The sequence below is a fragment of the Rhinolophus sinicus genome, chromosome 17, assembly GCF_057876585.1.
Source record: "Rhinolophus sinicus isolate RSI-liver-muscle chromosome 17, RSI-T2T, whole genome shotgun sequence".
NCBI classification, from domain to species: Eukaryota; Metazoa; Chordata; class Mammalia; order Chiroptera; family Rhinolophidae; genus Rhinolophus; species Rhinolophus sinicus.
In genome coordinates this window covers 169526780-169547220 of record NC_142517.1, presented here as the reverse complement: position 1 = coordinate 169547220, position 20441 = coordinate 169526780, and positions in this window count along the sequence as shown.

Below are 20441 nucleotides of genomic sequence, written 5' to 3'. Positions count from 1 at the left end.
TATTATTCCTCTCAATTGAGCTTTTGTAAAACGTTGAGTGGTAGTGAGTTTCAGTGGTAGTGAGTTTGAGGTTATTTCCTAACCAGGGCCTGGAGTGCCACTCTTCTAGGCCAAGTGTGGAGTTTTAGCTTTAGCAGCCAACTAAGCTGGGTGAAGACTGGATTTCCTTGATAAAGTTGAGGAAATACAAGGGTACTGTGTAAGCAGAGGCTCCCCACTCTGTATAGGACCATATTCCATGGAATAGAATCTGGGTCCTTGACTGCTGCAAAAATATATGGAGCCAAAATGACTGTGGAGTTCAAAAAGTTCCCCATAGAGAATTTCAGTCTGGAATTCTTAAAGCAGGTGTAACCAAATACCTACCTTGATGATTAAAAATATCTTAATAAAGGACTCCTAAAAATTTGAAACTTAAAAATCAAACTAATGCCATAAATATATAAAGATGATTTTAAAATAATATAAAGAAGCTTAACCAGAAAAGTAATTAATCTTTTTGCACCAGTCCTCTTTTTTCCTGTTTCACCCAGAGGCCACCACTTAAAAAATATTTTTGGCTTTACATTTTACTCAGATGCACCAATTCCTAATATTTTGCCACATTTCCTTTATCGTTCTCTCATTCTATATACATAGATAGAGATAGATACAGACAGACAGACATATGATTAATTATTTGACTCACTAGAGAGTAGTTTGCTTACATCATGGAATTTACCCTTAAATACTTCAGTATATACTTCTAAGTACAAGTTGAATATTCTTTTATATAACCACAGTGCTGCTATCAAATTCAGGAAGCTTAACATTGTATTGGTTCAATAGTTAATCTATAATTCATACTCCAGTTTCAACACTTCTACCAATAATGCCCTTTAGACTATTTGGTCTCTTTTAGTGAAAGATCCAGTTCATGATCAAGTATTATATTGTTTTTATTTGTCAATCCTTTTAATATCTTTTATTCTGGAATAATTCCTCAGGCTTTCTCTACCTTTCATGTTAACAATTATTTTTACATTTATTTTTAAACTTTATTGAGAAAAAATTGCCACACAATAAAATACATGTAAATTGGCTAATTTCATAAGTTTTGAAATAGATATACATTTCCACATGTCATTTGGTAAGCTCTCTCTCCAGTTATGTAATTTCTTTCTTCAGCTACCCATTATCTCTTCCACCCCAAAAAACCCCTGATCTGCTTTTTATTATTGTATTAATTGATATTTTTAGAGTTTTATATAAGTGGAATGATAAAGTATTTTTTCTTTCAGCATAATTATTTTGAGATCCGTCCATGTTGATGCATGTATCAATACTTCATTCTTTTTTTATTGTTGAGAAGAATTCATTTACATGGATATACTACAGATTGTTTACCCATTCACCTAATGATGGACATTTGGGTTGTTTCCAATTTTTGGCAATTATATATGAAGTTATGAACATTCATGTACAAGTCTTGTATGGACATATTTTTCTTCTAGGCAAAGATATATAAGGGAATATGAGGATTATGTGGTAAACGCATGTTTGACTTCTTAAGAAACAGCCAAACTTTTCCAAAATTGTTGTATTATTTTATATTCTGATAGCATTGTAGAAGAGTTCCAGATACTCCAATTTCTAGCCAACATTTACAATGGGCTGTCTTTTTAATTTTAGTGATTCTAGTGTGTAGAAGTGTCTCATTGTGTTTTAAACATTTCTCTAATGATTAATGATTTTGAGTAGACTTTTTGTGTTTATTTGTCATATGGATACCTTCTTTGGTGAAGTGTCTTTTCAAACATTTTCTTTGATATTGAGATTTTTGAATGTTTCTCAATTTGTGTTCGATGTTTCCTTTTTAGTAAATTAAGGTTATTTGTAACCTAGTTACTGTTTACCCCTTGCAACTAATAAGCCATCTGTGGAGAGAGACTTTGAGACCATGGAAATGCTCCTGCTTATCAAATTACCCCCTGGATTTAGTATCCCTTGATGATTAGTTCCTGAACCAATCTTTCCTAGTATTGTTGCAAAGCATGGATTATATAATTTAACCACTCCTTCCACATTTATCAGTTCACTGTTTAGTGTAAGATAAAGCCCACTTGACTTCTTTCCCCCTCTCTCTCTTTGTGCTGTCTCTCCCTTCTCTATTATTAGCATGAACTATTTTATTTCTATTTTATTCTATTTTACTCAGTGCATTACCATTCATTACTGTCCTTATATTGATATCTCAGATTTTGACAGAGAATGATCCTTCAACCTATCTCCTGTGTCCCTATGATATGCCCTCATCATTTTTGAGCATGTCCTTGCTTTCTGTCATCTTTTACCTTTCCTGCTGCAGCCCTGAAATTAGTCATTTTTCCAAGTGAGGAATGAAATTTGGAAACTAAAATCTGAACATTACCTGTGCTTATTTCTACTGGAGTATAATTGCTTTTTAAATACATAGAGCTAAAAAAACTATCATCTCTCTATCTATCTATCTATCTATCTATCTATCTATCTATCTATCTATCTATCTATCTATCTAACTAACATCTGTCTATGAACGGGAAAACTTTAACAACTAGCTGGTGGGGAGAGGCTGTGAGGGGCAGGAAGCCCTGATTTTTAGCATGTACCAGTTACTATGGTATAAATATTTCCACTATGGATGGTTTCAGCTATCATTAGGAAGTCACTAAATGCCATCTCTGGAAAGAAATGCATAATTGTCTTTCATGAGCTAATAGGAGCCAACTCCAGCACACCACCCTTGCTAATCTATCCTAGCTAGCTTATCTATCTCCTGATTTATCGACCCACCTACCTACACATCTAGTTCCAATCAAACCCCACAGGGTTCTTCCTTAACCTCACTCATTCCATATTTTTACCTCCCTTCTTATGTATTGAGAATTCTAGCTCTCAACAACACTAACATGTTAACTCATTCACTCATTGCTACAATATACATAAAATTGTGTAAGAATTGCTATGCCTTTTTTATTACCAAAAACAAACCAATTAAAAAGCACTCAAGATTTATTTGTATTTCCCCTAGATTGTGGGTATATAGTTGAATCAGTTTTAAAGTTTCTTAGATCAATCCCCCCTTCCTCTTCAGTTTGGTTATGTCGTTCATTTGAAATATAGTTGGGTTCATTTATAATTGTTTGCATTCAACTTTGGGGTTTTACTCTTATCTTTGTTGACTTAATTTTATTTTTTGAATATGTAGAACATTAACATGACTCTAAAAGTACAAAAAGGTGTACTTAGAGAAGTGTTTCTCTCTCCTGTATCATATCTACCCCATATCTACCACACCCCTTGAAGATCTCCAATTTCATGAATTTCTCATTTATCCTTGTGTTATTTTTGCAAAAATAAGTAAACACGTGTATATTCTTACTTGTTTCTTACTAAGACAAAGGTACCATGCTAGAGATGTTCTTTTGAACTTTACATTGTTCACTTAATAATATATCTTAGAAATTACTTCTTATCAGTTATATAGGTCTTCTTCTTAAAAAAGAATTTTTTTTCACAGTTACCTAGTACTCTATTCATTGTATCTACTATAGTTTATAAAACCTATTTTCTATGTATGAGCATTTAGGTTATTTACAATATTCTGCAATTACAAATAATGCTACAGTGACAAATTTTATGCATATGTATTTTCATATTGTTGAGGTATATCTTCAGTGTAGATGTCCTAGAAATAGGATTGCAGGGCAAAAGATATGTGCAGAAGTAGTTTTGTTATACATTACAATTACAACACCCAGTTTTTATTAACTTTTTTGTTTAAATTTCTCCCTCAAGTATGTAAGTAACATGCTTATAATACTTATCAAAATGTATTAATTTAGACATTGGCATTTGATTTCCTAGTATGATAGGTGAGGGTTTAGCATACTTACACCTTTTCTCTTCCTCCTTCTTCCCAGTAAAATTTTATCACTTTTTTAACACTAGCATCTAGGCGTGGCTATGGAAAAGGAACTTTAGCTCCCATAATTTTCCCTAGCCCTCTCCTGAAATAAACACAAATAGTATGCATGCTGTGCTAGTGCAGCGTCAAGACTGGTCCCCCAGATCGACGTCAACAGATGGCCCTCCCTTTTTCTAAAGCAGCTGCTGCCAGCGCAGCTTCTCCAGTGGTCAACTCTGTACCTTCAAACACCTTACTTCATTTTATGTCCATCTGCTGTAGCAATGTGACAAACAGGACACCACAGGCTGGATATGGCACTGTTTGTCTCCCATAATATTTTTTAATGTTTTAAAGTAGTTGTTAACTTTTGAAAGATTTTTCATAAAAATCCATATTCTGGCTTTTCTTGCCAAGTTGGAATCTCTAGGTCTCTGTTTATTCATGACAACGATATTTTGGAACTGAAAACCTGCTGCCCTGCTTAGATACAGGTTATGTGCTAACTGCCCTCGTTTGCTTTGCCTACTGGACTATGTGACATTGCAAACTCTGAACTCCAGAGTTTCTCTTCTCTCTGGAAGATAGGACATTAGTGCTCATACCCTTCCCCGTATCTGAGTCAGTTTATTTTTATTTTTATGTTGTTAAGCTGAAAGTCAATGACAGTGTTTGCATTTTTATGACAAGTTTATTTTATGTCTGTTTTAGAAAAAACATAGCTCACTGAAAAGTCAAATAGTAGGCTAGAATTATATTTCTTACGCTGTGGTTTAATGCTATGATCACTCAAAGGAGAATTCTTCATTTCTACATTCCACCAATTGTTTTCTGTATGCTCAAGTGTTTTCCAAGCCACCAGACATGATGTGTCCTACTGCCTCCTCCTCCCTCCTCAGAGACTCTTTCCCACCGCCTCTCTGTCTAAGTACAATCTGCCACGGGTCATCTTTAGTCCTTCTGCACAGCTGTTGTCCTGTAATTTTGCTTCACTGTTTTCTTGGGCTTAAGCTATTGTTTCCTGGATCTCATGCATTTTGTTTTTGAGATCATTTAGTGGAGGCATACCATCAACTAACCACCTAAGAAAAAAACTGTTTTTATTATCTGCCTGCTATTTGGGTCTGAGTAGTTATGTATAGAATTCTAGGTTGACAATATTTTCACCTCAGAACTTGGAAGGCTTTTCTCCACAGTCTTCCACACATCCAGAATTCCAATTACAGTCTGATTCTTCTTCTGTAGGGAATGTGTGTGTGTGTGTTTTCTCTGGAAGGCTTTAGGGTCTTCTATTGGGTTCTGGAATTTGACAATTTTACTTAGAGTAAAAGTTAAAGTCTTTACAATGATCTATCCTATCTGTCCTATTTAATACTGCAACCTTCCTGCTGCTGCTCTTGTACTCCCAATTCTTCTTACCCTGTTCCACCTTTTTCTTTATTCCATAACCTCTCTCCTTTTAACATACTATAACATTTACTTATGTTGTGTTTATTGTCTATTTCTCCCTGCTAGACTCAAATCTTCATGAGGTCAAGAAATTTAATTTACTGTTTTAAATACCTAAAACAAAGCCTACTACATTGTAAGTGCTTGATAAATTTCTATTGAATGAGATGGGTTCATGTTGAACTCACGCAGCTAGGTGACACATGATTTCTATTCAGGAAGGCCGAAGGAACGATGACAAAGAGTATCACAGTGTTCCACTACGGAAGAGTCGAAACTAACATCCCCTCAGTTTGACAGTACAGGCTTGCAATTTATCAAGAAAAAAACTGGCATGCAGTTTAGATGGGCTGCTACAAACCAATAGGTCTGTAATTTGTGGGGTACAAAGAGATGTTCTTTCAAAAAATGAGACAAGTTGAACAATAAATCAGTTGAGAGGGACTTTTTGGTTATTAACTTGAGGGACCAGACAGGATGATATAAAAGAAACCAATCAATTCTACCAGTGTTGGTATCAGCTCTAACGAAAAGCTTTGGGGAAAAAAGAAATTTAACATATGTCTTTTACATTATTTTTGGATTTCAAAATATTATCCTGTTCCATACCCTCAAAACCCCCTCACAAAGATAACCAGCTACACTAGTGTAATCTTAGTTGATTCAATGAAACATATACTTCAGCTGATGCATTTAATTCTAATGAAAACTCTAAAAGATTGTAGCATAAAATTTAAATAACAATTGTTCATTGATGGTTTATGTTTATTTGTGAGGATTGCTTATAAACAGACTTGTGCACCTATTTTTTTCTTTTATTCATTTGTTCACCAAATATCTATTGGATGCTGAATCCATGGGATCAAAAGTGAACAAGATAACAGCCCTTGTCTTCAAGTTCATACGATCTAGGGCAGGGAAACAGACGAGTAAGCTTATAAGGTGAATGTTAGAATCTAATTTTTTGATTCTCTAGAATATTGTTTACAGTTTAATTTAAAATTCATATCTTCAAAGCTTTGTAAAATGTACAACTTACAAACACTTTTAGCATCCTTTGTTGAAACGTGAGATGCGTTTTGACTTTTAAACATCTGTTTTATACCCATGTTGCAATTAATTAAAACATGATACTAACAATTCTACCCAGAAATCTTGCATATTATAATGAATAACTTTCTGTTTTTGAAGTGTCTTATCCACATTACATTTAAATGTCTTGAAACATATAATTTGTTTGCCTGGGTGCTGGATTTATTAATTGGAAAAGAAATGAGAGGCAGAATAAAGCAGTCATTATTGGACCCAGGTTTCATTTGTCAAGGAAAATTTCATAGAGGAGGCCAGTTTGAAGAGTATCTTGAAGATGAGACATGGAATTGAAACAGGGTTGGCTAATATTTTCCAAACAGCTATATAATCATCATGGACAAATCTATTTTCCTCAGCATGATGGCAGGACACACTTGACTTCTAGCTCGGCTGAGCTTTTAAAGTTCAAGACATTTATGTGTTTTCAAAATTTTATTTGACAGCAACTCCTTTGATACTAATTTGGCCAAAATAATATTCAAAAATACTGTGTCCACCCGAATATATTTGTCCCCTAAATTCTAACTCTTGAGGTTGGGTGAGTAGTTTTTATATTGAAGCTTATTCACACCAAGGCATGCCAGCTTTTGTTGCCAACTTGTTATGATTCAGAAGAACTGAAAACTAGACTCCAGAGTTTCTTTAAATGGAGAATTACTGCCTGGATTCACTTTTTGTGGGTTGATCCCATAATGGATAGATTGGCCTACTTCTGAGAGAATACATTTCATGTAGGGTAGACGTGTGTGTGTGTATTTATCCATTGGATTTATATAGTGTATATTTTATCTCAAATTAAGAATGTTAAAAATATTTAGTTGAAAATAAGTTATAAAGTTTAAATACCAGTATAGTAAACAAAGGGAGAAAGAACAAAGATAGTTGGACAGGAGAGGCAAAGGGAATATGGTTACTTGGAAGAAGTAAGATAGAGAATAAAACAAAAACAACATCAGAAAAACAAGTCAGCTTATCAGGCAATGTAACTGATATATTAAACAACTAAGATTGTTTGATTTTTGGTGCTGGAAGGCACAATTATTACTGTTGTACTTTAAGAAAAGGGAAAACATGCTTCATTAAATAATGGCTTTTACTTTTGACATTTTACACATCAGATTTAAACACATCTAAGTATTGTTCAGTTTTATAAGACCAAAGCAATTACTTTGCAAACTTCTCAGATATCACATGCAAAAGGTCATGCAAACTAAATGAACAAGCTATCAACTGTTTAGCACCCTAAAGTACTTCAGCAACTTTTTAGTTTATAAGTACAAAACAAATTTCTTTTGTTCTTAAAGACCTAACAATCTACTTTGGTAGACAATATATGAAATAATTGGAGAATAATACAAGGCTGAATAAAAGCTTATGTTTTCTTATAAACATAAACTAAACTATGTGGTAGAGAGTGAGATACTTTTAGAAATTGAGAAAACAATGTGGGTGGAATAAAGAAGTCAGCAAAGGCCTCACAGAGGAAGATGGAGTTTGGGTTTAAAGGATGAGGTCAAGGATGAAAAAGGCATCCTTTTGGAATGGAAGATGGAAAAATACTATGAAGCAAGGTATGAAAAGATAAATTAGATAACTTCCCACAAAATATTTTGGTATGGAAAAAGTAATAATTACAATACTCTAAAAGTGCAAATCAACACAAGTGTTCATTAAGATAGCTCCTATCAAACAAAACATAACAAGCTTTGGTGAGGATTTAGAGAAATTGGAACTCTTGTGAACTGTTGGTGGGAATGTAAAATGATGTAGCCACTATGGTAAACATTATGGGATTCCTCAAAAAATTAATAATAGAACTACCACTTGATCCAGCAATTCTATTTTCAGGTATATGTCCAAAAGAACTAAAAGCAGGGTTTCAGACATATTTATACACCCATGTTCATAGCAGTATTATTGACAATAGCCAAACGGTAGAAGCAACTTAAGTATCCCTTGACAGAAAGTTATAAACAAAATGTGGTGTGTGTATATCTTAAAAAGGAAGAACATTCTGACACAATGGTTCTATAGGATGAACTTTGAGGACATTACAGTTAGTGAAATAAGCCAGCCCTGAAAAGACAAATACTGTGTGATTCCACTTATATGAGGTACCTAGAGTAATCAAATTGATACAAATAGAAAATAGAATAGTGGTTGCCAGGGGCTGGAGTATGGGGAATGTGGACTTGTTTAATGGGTAGAGTTTCAGTTTGGCAAGATGAAAAAATTCCAGAGATTGGTTGCACAACCATGAGAATATACTTAACACTACTGAACTACACAATTAAAAATGATTAAGATGATAAGCTTTATATGTATTTAACCATAATTTAAAAAACTAAAAGGAATCAAGAGTTGTGAGGAAGACACAAAATGCCCTTTATTAAACTTGAAACTTCCTTCTCTCCCTCCAGGATAAAACCTAAACATACTTGGTCTTCTTGCCATGGATTCAGTAGATATCTCTCCAAGTCTAAAATAGTTGACAGTAGTTCTCACCTCTGTGTTCTATGAGAAAAATAATGACTAACTGTAAGTGATCATAAAGTCCCAGAACATGAAGTCTATGTTAGAACACATCTAAATATGCTACCCTTCCATTTTTCCAGGAAGAAAGTTACTTGTCTTTCTCCTGAGATAAATAGAAGGTGTTGTGCTGCAAGAGAAGCTCGATCACACTAGAACACAGAAATGACCATTACTTGCAGGAGAACTTACTACTATCCACTGCTAATATTTCCCCTTCCGAGATAATACTTCAACTCTCCATCCTTACTTTCTAAATATTTTTCAATTTTTAATACTTCTTCTTTATCCTTTTTTATGTTTACTCTAGTTTTCTCTTTGTTCTTAAATAATGGCTCTTTAAAATATTTGGTCGACTTATTTCTGACATTATAGTAAAAGAGCATTTCTTAGTTTTCTACTAATCATCACTTCAACTTAAAGGCACCTAACTCCTAAAACGTTCTTTGTCTATTAAATCTCGTGATATGACTACACTTTCATCCCTATACCTATTTTGACTAAATTAGATCTGATTTTTTTTTATCAGTTTAAAATTGAAACTGCTCATGACCAAGCATGTAAGCCTTCAGTAGTAGTCTTGCACAGACATGTAAATCTAGAGTCTGTGGCTTTGGCAGGCACATTTTTGTCTGAACTTATGGGCTGTTTGGTAGTGGTTCTTCTGGAAGAGCAGAATTTGTAAACTATTCAGAAATCGGAACACCAGGTAAATAGTAGGTAAAGTAGTCCCACACTATTTCCTTCTATAATTTCTAGAACCTTCAGAAGCAGAGGCCCCGAGGACTAGTAGGTGATGTGTCCCTTGCTGGAGCCCAACTCAATAGAGAAAGCAGTGGTAATACCATGACTGTGTAGTATGGATCATCCCCTCTGGTGTTCACATGACCAGTTGGGCTGCAACTGGTTCGGATGGTAGGACTCGCAGTTGTAGGAAACACAAAGGTGTTAGGCTAAGATTGGTACTTAGGGGAATATGTTCCCTAGCTGATCTCAGCCAATATTTTTTTTCAGTGAGAGATTTTTCTGAGATAATTTTGTTTTGAATGGGACTTTACCATGTGCATCAATTAACCACCTCAGTTTAATTTTCTGTATTGTAAAAGTAGACAAAATGGGGGGTGGGGGGTGGGAGATGAGGGTAAGGGGGATCAAATATATGGTGATGGAAGGAGAACTGACTCTGGGTGGTGAACACACAATGGGATTTATAGATGATGTAATACAGAATTGTACACCTGAAATCTATAATTTTACAAACAATTGTCACCCCAATAAATTTAAATAATAATTTTAAAAAAGTAGACAAATTACCACTATCACTAATGTCTTCAAACAGACTTCCAAACCACTGGTCTCTGTAGCAGAACTCCAACTCATTCTAACCCCTTCATCCCCACTATTTCCACTGGAGCTCTCATCTCCTGATTTGAGCAGCACTTTCTCTTCATAGTCTTTAAAAACAATTATGTATAGACTGTTGTGAAATTTGAAAACAATATTACAGCAAAAATTTAGCTTCTTGAATCCTTCCCAAATTTCTCTTCTCAATCCAAGGGAGTTTGCTCCTTGAAAGCTAGTAAACTTATTAGTACTAAATTTAGGCCTCCAACTTGGGGCACTACGGTTTACCTAGAATGTTTTTGGGCCCAATCTGCATATGTACATCTATAGCTCACAGTTGGGACGTGCACAGAATCTTGAGAGTTCCTTCTAGGTTCCACAGAGAACTGAACTCAGATAACATCAAGAGGAATTATGGGCTGTACTCAGTAACATGGGGGGAAGGTAAGGAAGACTGTGAGCCTAGAAACATGGAAGCACATCCAAAGCTATGGGAAAGTCTCTGCTTTGCCTTAGAACCCAGCAGGAAGGAGTTGAGGGGTTGGGGGTGTACATGTATTCCAGACTAGAATCCATGTGCGTTCACTTCATGCATTAATTATATAACTGCTTACTGTTGTATCTATAGTGCCTTAGGTTTACCATACATATTTCTTAAATGAGTAATATTATTCAGAAGTTTTCAGAATCATCTGGGGTAGATGCTACACAATGCGCAAAACTTTGAAAGAGCTGTTTATAGGGAAAAAAGGCTTTTTCACATATACCCTGTTTCCCCAAAGATAAGACCTAGCCAGACAATCAGCTCTAATGAATCTTTTGGAGCAAAAATTAATATAAGACCCAGACTTATATTATAGTATATAAGACCCGGACTTACAGTAAAATAAGACCGGGTCTTATATTAATTTTAGTTCCAAAAGACGCATTAGAGCTGATTGTCCGGCTAGGTCTTATTTTCGGGGAAACATGGTATAAACAGCATACTGAGAGAATAACACTAAGTTATTGAGCTGCAGAAAAAGAAAGAGATTGATTTATCCACGGTAAGAAAGAGAGATTCAGTACAGGAAAGCGCACCCCCGAGAGGAGCGACCACTGACAGTTGGCTTTTGGAAGCTGTGGTATCCATCAAAGGCAAGGGCTAGGTGCTGCCAGTGGCCCTTTGGGAACAGCAGAGAAGGTCACTTTAGCAACATGCTGTACCCTGCCACTGCAGGCAGATTCAGTTAGATTGCCCTTGTAGAAGGTGAGATTTCTGTGTATTGTCAGTCTAGTTTAGTTAGTCTGGTTTGACTAGACAATCTCTAGTCAGTTCTTTCTTTTTGAGGATTCAGTCTGTTGACCTGAGTGAGAAAACAGGGTCAGAATTTTCCAGCATTCTGATAACTTCAGCCAATTACATAAACTCTAAATAGTGAAATGGCTCTCAGGTTCCAAGTTGGAGGGAGTAATGAAAGGAAAATGAATTGCACATATTCTCTTCCAAAGTAGTCCTACTTAGTGCCAACCAATTCCATTTTTTTATCCTGTAATTTTCCTACCTCTCTTAATTCATTAAACTAACTTTTGTGACAGATGATTATAAATTTGTCACTGGGGTTTTTGCATAAAATTTTAATATCTTGGAAAGACAACATTTTGTTTTTTAAAAATTAGTTATTAAAAAACTTTATTATGGAAATTTTCAAATAGAAAAAATAGAGCAGGACAATCAACTCCTATTTATCCATTATTCATCTTTGATACCGAACAATATATAGTCATAATATATAGTCATTCTTGTTTCATTTAACAACCCCCTCCAGCCCCTGGTTTATCACCTCTCTCTCTCTCTCAGCCACTTTCCCCCCTTTCCCTCCCTCCCTCCCTTTCATCCTGTTCATTGGATTATTTTAAAGCAAATCCCAGACATTATCATCACTTTGTAAATACCATTATTCACCCCATTCCCAAACAATACTTGATTAATATCAAATATCCAGTCAGTGTTCTAAATATTCCCAGATGTTTCATAATTTTTTTTTGCAGTTTGTTCAAATCAAAATCCAAATAAAGTCTGCACATTGCCTTTGGCGGATATGACTCAAAAGCCTCTCTTTAATTTCTGTTTTAATCTATAGGTTAATCTTCTGTTTTTCTTTGCCATTTTTTCCCCTTAAGAAACCATACCATTGCTTTATAAAATTTCTCACATTCTTTATTTTTGTTGCTTGTATTTTTTTTTTTTTTAACATTACCTCATTTTACCTATACAATTACCTGATGAAGTAGTTTCAAGAGAGTAGTTACTTCCACCATTTGGCAAATGAGTTGATCAGGGTGCAGAGAGCTGAAGTAAGCAGAGAGTAAGTAGCTGAACCAGGGCTAGAAGCTAGGAAATCCATTACTTAGACCAGAGAGCTCTTTTTACCAAAACAATGGGTCTCTTACTACATAAATTAAAGCTGTTCTAAAAACACCAAAAAATCCTGAGGAGACTTTTGAATGAAATATTAAAGAATTATCAGTAAAAGTTAATGTTTTATGATTTCTTAATCCATGCACACTGAGTTATCTGGCATTTTTCCTGAATGCGAATCATTCTTGAAAAGTTAAGACTCAATATATGTTTATGTTTATGTTTACATGTCTATAGCAGTGGATGTGCCTATGTGACTTTCCTGAATTTATTCTTTCATATCATTCACACATTTGGATATTTCTTATTTGCTACACTAGATTAGAAACTTTAAGTTCAAAATACAGTGTTAGTTTCTTAGCAAGTACTCATAGTCAAATATATGTGACTGATATTTAGGAACTTTTTAGTGAAAAACAAAGGCAAACTAGGCTGTGTAAATTCTCATTCACTACTGAGGGAGAAACAGCATTTTCTAAGAGTAATGAAATGCCTTCTGTCTCTGCTTATTTTTCACTGCCATCTACTGGTGCCTGGTGCTGTTTCTGACTAAAATCCTTCAGAGACGTTTATCATAGGCACTTTTAGATTGGAAAAAAAGAAATATGAAGTCATGAAAATTCTTTGAGAAAGTTCCTTTCTAAGGAATAGGTGCTTTGTTGACAGGTAAAGCTTAAGTATACAATAAAAATTACTGGCTTCTAAAAAAGTTTTTGTAATATCTACTACACCACCCTCTAAGCATTATGAGTTGCTAAGTATACTTCTAGACTATCAGCTACAACTTTTAAAGCATAAAATAATTTCAACTTCTAGCCAATGATTATCATCACACTTGAATTACTGGAAATTAATTTTAAACAAATTTAACCATAGAACAATACTTCTGGTTGTTAATTAGAATATACACTGTACACAGATGTGCTAGGTTCTGACAACAGAGCAGAACAAAAGCAAGCCATGGCTTCTATCCTCAGAGATTATTGTAAATATTGGTGAAGAGGTGGAATTTCTTATTGTAGTAAAATAGGTATTTTTCTGCATTTTGAATTTATTATTATAGTTAATGCAGATTAAAGTAAATTTCTAGGGGTGGCCGGTTAGTTCAGTTGGTTAGAGCGTGGTGCTAACACCAAGGTTGCTGGTTTGATCCCTGCATGGGCCACTGTGAACTGCGCCCTCCTTAAAAAAAATTAAAATAAAACAAAAAAATTTCTAAAGCCCTAATAGTGTTAGATTTAGGTCTTTTAATATATCATGTTATTAAATCTTATATTTTTTTGTGACTTACTTAGAATGAATTGCTGAGATATTTTTAAATTTTTTTTAATTTTAAAATTACAGTTGACATACGATATTATTAGTTTCAGGTGTACAACATAGTGATTAGACATGTATACAAGCGACGAAGTGCTCACCCTGATAGGTCCAGTACCCATCTGATACCATACATAGTCCTTACGATATTATTGACTATATTCCCTATGCTGTGTCTGTTTTTGTAACTGGCAATCTATACATCTCAATCCCTTCCCCCTTTCCACCCATCCTCCCAGACCCCTCCTATCTGGCAACCATCAAAATGTTCTCTGAATCTATGAGTTTTTTCTATTTTGTTCATTTACTGTTTTTTTAGATTCCACATATATAAGTGAGATCATATGGTATTTGTCTTTTTCTGTCTGACTTATTTCATTTAGCATAATACCCTATAGGTTTATCCATGTTATGACAAATGGCAAGATTTCATTCTTTTTATGGTTGAGTAATATTCTGTTTTATATATGTACCACATCTTCTTTATCCATTCATCTGTTGATGGACACTTAAATTGCTTCCATATCTTGGCAAATTAAAATAATGCTGCAATGAACATATGGTATATATGTATTTTTGAATTAGTGTTTTGGACTTCTTCAGATAAATATCTAGAAATGAAACTGTTGGGCCATATGGTAGTTCTATTTTTAATTTTTTGAGGAACCTCCATACTGTTTTCCATCGTGGTTGCACCAATTTAAAATCCCACCAATAGTGCACAGGAGTTTCCTTTTCTCCACCCATCATTACAGATTTATTTCTTGTGAAGAGAAATTGTACAATTTACTCTCTTAGCAATATTTAAATATGCAATGCAATACTGTTAACTATAGTCACCATGTTGTACATTACATTCCTAGGACTCATTTACTGGAAGTTTATACTTTTGACTACCTTCACCCATTTCGCTCACCCCCACCCTCCACCTCTGGCAACCACCAATCTGTTCTCTGTATCTATGAATGTTTTTTAAAATTATAATTGAACAAATTTGACATACAAAACTGTGTAAATTTAAGGTACAAAGCATGTTACTTTGGTTCATTTATATAGTATAATATTGCATATTACATAATTATAGTATATTATTGTCTATATTCATTATACTGTACATTAGATTTATATGGCTTATTTACTAATCATTGCAAGTTTGTACCCTTAAATAACTTTGATCTTATCCCACCCATGCTACACTTTCTGGTAACCATTGTTCTGTTTTTTGTTTTTTTTTATGTTTGATTTTTTTAGATTCCATATGTGATATCATATAGTACTTGTCTTTCTCTGTCTGACTCATCTCATTCAGCATAATGTGCTCAAGGTTCATCTATGTTTCTGCAAATGGCAGGATATCCTTCTTTTTCATGGCTGAATAATCCATTGTATATATATGCCACAATTTTTTTATCCATTCATCCATTGATGGGCATTTAGGTTGTTTCCATATCTTGGCTATTGTGAATAATGCTGCAATAAACATGGGAGTGCATATATCTCTTTGAAATCCTGTTTTAATTTCCTTTGGGTATACATCCAAAAGTAGAATTGCTGTATCATATAGCAGATTCATTTTAAATTTTTTTTTTTTTTTTTTTTTTTTTTTTAAAGCCAAACTGCTTTCTACAGTGGTGGTACAATTTTATACTTTTTTTTTTTAGATTTTATTGGGGAAGGGGAACAGGACTTTTTTTTCCCAAGTCAAGTGGTTGTCCTTTCAATCTTAGTTGTGGAGGGCGCAGCTCAGCTCCAGGTCCAGTTGCCATTGCTAGTTGCAGGGGGCACTGCCCACCATCCCTTGCGGGAGTAGAACCGGCAACCTTGTGGTTGAGAAGACGCGCTCCAACCAACTGAGCCATCCAGGAGCTCAGTGGCAGCTCAGCTCAAGGTGCCGTGTTCAATCTTAGTTGCAGGGGGCAGAGCCCACCATCCCTTGTGGGACTCGAGGAGTTGAACTGGCAACCTTGTGGTTGAGAGCCCACTGGCCCATGTGGGAATCGAACCGGCAGCCTTCGGAGTTAGGAGCACAGAGCTCTAACCGCCTGAGCCACCGGGCTGGCCCCCATTTTAAATTTTTTGAGGGACCTCCATATTTTCCATATTGGTTGGATCAATATACATTTTTACCAACAATGTATAAGGGTTCCTTCCCTTTTCACTAATCCTTATCATCACCTTTAGCCTCGTTTTCTTTTTTCTTTTTTTTTAAAAGATTTTATTGGGGAAGGGGAACAGGACTTTATTGGGGAACAGTATGTACTTCCAGGCCTTTTTTCCAAGTCAAGTTGTTGTCCTTTCAATTTTAGTTGTGGAGGGTGATGTTCAGCTTCAAGTTGTTGTCCTTTCGGTCTTAGTTGTGGAGGGTGCAGCTCAGCTCCAGGTTCAGTTGCCGTTTTCTAGTTGCAGGGGGCACAGCTCACCATCCCTTGTGGGAGTCGAGGAGTTGAACTGGCAACCTTGTGTTTGAGAGGACGCATTCCAACTAACTGAGCCATCGGGGAGCTCAGCGGCAGCTCAGCTCAAGATGCCGTGTTCAATCTTAGTTGCAGGGGGTGGAGCCCACCATCCCTTGTGGGACTCGAGGAGTTGAACCAGCAACCTTGTGGTTGAGAGCCCACTGGCCCATGTGGGAATCAAATTGGCAGCCTTCTGAGTTAGGAGCATGGAGCTCTAACAGCCTGAGCTACCAGGCCGGCCCTAGCCTCTTGTTTTCTTGATGACAGCCATTGTAACAGGTGTGAGGTGATATCTCATTGTGGTTTCGATTAGCATTTCCCTGATGATTAGTGCTGTTGAGCATCTTTTCATGTGCCTGTTTTCATGTGCCATTTTGATGTCCTCTTTGGGAAAAAATGTCTGTTTAGTTCTTCTCAGTTTTATTTTGTATTTATTTTTTCTTAACTTTTATTTTTTAAGTGTGTTTTTCCAGGACCCATCAGCTCCAAGTCAAGTAGTTGTTTCAATCTAATTGTGGAGAGCGCAGCTCACAGTGGTTCATATGGGGATTGAACTGGCAACCTTGTTGTTAAGAGTACTGTGCTCTAACCAACTGAGCTAACTGGCCGCTCCATTCTGCTCATTTCTAAATTGGATTATTATTATCTTTTGTTGTTTGATTTCTTTATATATTTGGATATTAACCCCTTATCTGATATATGGTTTGCAAAATTTTCTGATTCCATAGGTTTTTTCACTTTTTTTTTTTTTTTTTTTTTTTTTTTTGCTGTACAGAAGTTTTTGCATTTGATATAGTCCTATTTGTTGATTTTTGCTTTTGTTGTTTGTGCTTTTGGCATTATGTCCAAAAGTCACTGCCAAGGCCAATATTGAGGGGCTTCTTCCTTATGTTTTCTTTTAGGAGTTTTATGGTAGCAGATATTATCAGTTTAAGTCTGATCCATTTTGAGTTAATTTTTGTGAGGGGTGTGAGGTAGGGGTCCAGGTTCATTGTTTTGTATGTTTCTCTAGTTTTCTCAGCACCATTTTTGAAGAGGCTATCTCTTCCCTATTGGGTGTTCTTGGTTTTCTTGTCAGTGTATTAGTTGACCATCTATGCTGGGATTTAATTTTGGGCTATTTTGTTCTGTTGGTCGATGTATCCATTTTTGTGCCAGTATCATACTGTTTTTATTACTAAGGCTTTGTAATATAGTTTGAAATCAGGAAGTGTGATAGCTATTTTTTTTTTTCAGGATTACTTTGGCTGGTTGGGGTTTTTGTGGTTCTATATAAATTTTAGGATTATTTTTTTCTATTTTTGTGAAGAATGCCTTCATATTTTGGTAGGAATTGCATTGAATCTGTAGATGGCTTTGGGTAGTATGAATATTTTAACAATATTAATCCTTCTGCTCCATGAACACAAGATATCTTTCCATTTGTTTGTATCTTCTTTGATTTCTTTCAGCAGTCTTGTTTTCATTGCACAGATTTTTCACTTCCTCAATATTTTTTTGTTTTTATGCTATTGTGAATAGGATTGTTTTTTCAGATATTTTATCATTAGTGTAAAGGAATCCAATTGATTTCTGCATATTTTGTTTCCTGCAACACTACTGAAACCATTGATTAGTTCCAAGGTATTTTTTTTTTTTTTTTTTAATCAACTCTGGGTTTTTCTATATATAATATCAGCAGTGATAATTTTACTTCTTTCTGATTTGGATGCCTTTTATTTTTTGTCTTGCCTAATTGCTCTAGCTAGAACTTCAAGTACTATATTGAACAGGAGTGGTGAGAATGAGCATTGTCTTTTTCCTGATGTTAGAGGATAAGCTTTCGGTTTTTTACCATTGAGTATGACACTGTTTGTGTGCTTGTCACATAGGCCTTGATTAACTTGAGGTATGTTCCTTCTATACCCAATCTGTTAAGGATTTTTATTATGAAAGGATGTTGTATTTTGTGAAATGCTTTTTCTATTGACACGATCATGTGATTTTTATCTTTCATTTTATTGACATGGTGTATTGCATTTATTGATTTGCTTGTGTTGAAACATCCTTGCTTCCCAGGGATCTCACTTGGTCATGGTGTATGATCCTTTTAATGTGTTCTTGAGTTCTATTTGCTAATATTTTGTTGAAAATTTTGGCATCTATATTCATCAGGGATATTGGTCCACAGTTTTTTCTTGTGGTATCCTTATCTGGTTTTGGTATCAGGGTAATATTGGCTCTGCTGAATGAGTTTGGAAGTGTCCTCTTCTCCTCCATATTTTTAAAGAGATTTAGGAGGGCTGGTGTTAATTCTTTTTTAAATGTTCAGAATTCACCAGTGAAAATGTGTAGTCCTGGTGTATTCTGTGATGGGGGTTTTTAAATTTTATTACTGATTCACCTAGTTACTCATTATTGGTCTGTTCATATTTTCTATTAATGATTCAGTCTTGGTAGGTTTTTTTCTAGGAATTTATTTCTTCTAGGTTATTTAATGTGTAGGCATACAATTGTTCATAGTGGTCTCTTATGATCCTATGTATTATTTTTCTCATATCAATTATCTCTTTATTTACATTTTGTCTTTTCTTGTTTGCTAAAGTTTTTGTCAATTTTGCTTATCTTTTCAAAGAACCAGTTCTTAGCTTTGATCCTTGTTTTTTTTTTTGTCTCTATTTCTGCTCTGATTTTTATTATTTTCTTTCTTCTGCTAACTTTGGTTCTAATTTGTTTTTCTTCTTTCTTTAGGTGTAAAGTTGGGTTACTTATTTGAGGTATTTCTAAGTTATTAATATATGCATTTATTACTATAAACTTTCCTCTCAGAACTGCTTTTACTGCACCCAGTAAGATTTGATATTTTGCATCTCCATTTTAACTTTTTATGTCCCCTTTGATTGCTTCTTTGATCCATTGGTTGTTTATAAGTGTTGTTTACTTTCCACATATTTGTAGATCATCCCTTTTCTCTTGATTTTACTTTCATACTATTGTAGTCAGAAAAAATAGTTGGTATGATTTTATTCTTCTTAAATTAAAAAAAAATGTGTCCTGTCATATGATCTATCCTGGAGAATATTCCATATGTACTTGAGAAGGTGTATTCAGATGCTGTTGGGTGAAATGTCCTGTATAAGTCTGTTCATTTGTTCTAAAGTGTGGTTCAATTCCAATGTTTCCTTGTTGATTTTCTGTCTGGACAATACTGAGATACTGAAGTCCCTTACTATTGTTGTATTGTCATCTATTTCTCCCTTAAGAGCCATTCATATTTTCTCAATATGAGGTGTGGTAAAAAAACATGGTGAATGTTTAAATTAAAAAAAAATACATTACAGTAAAAGACACATTGCCATTAATTCCCCCTCAAAATACTGCCCCTCTCTTTGAACACACTCATCCCATCATTCTTGCCACTTTCTGAAGCAGCTCTGGAAGTCCTCTTTTGTGAGTGTCTTTAGTTACACTGTCGTGGCTGCCTCATTTTGACTGTGGGCAAGAGCCAGAAGTCGCACAGTGCCAGATCTGGTGAATAGGTGGATGAGGACACACCGTAACATTTTTATTTGACAGAAATTGCCATACCAGAAGCGATGCGAGACACCCAGCCTTTCTGTTGTGATCACAAAATACGGTGAATGCCGCTGTCAAGTGCCATCCAACGAAAAGGCAGGGATCTTCAATATGGGAAGCAGTGCATTGAACCTTAGTAACAGTGTGTGACAAGTTTCAACTTGTTCAGTGCAGTCAGTTGTGTGTGAACTACGTTTGAGAGGTGTGTTTTAAAGTGTGCCATAAATCATCCTCCATCATGACAATGCTCCGTGTCACACATCGCTTCTGGTATACCGCAATTTCTGTCAAATAAAAACATTATGGTGTCTCCTCATCCACCTTATTCACCGGATCTGGCACCGTGCGACTTCTGGCTCTTGCCCAAAGT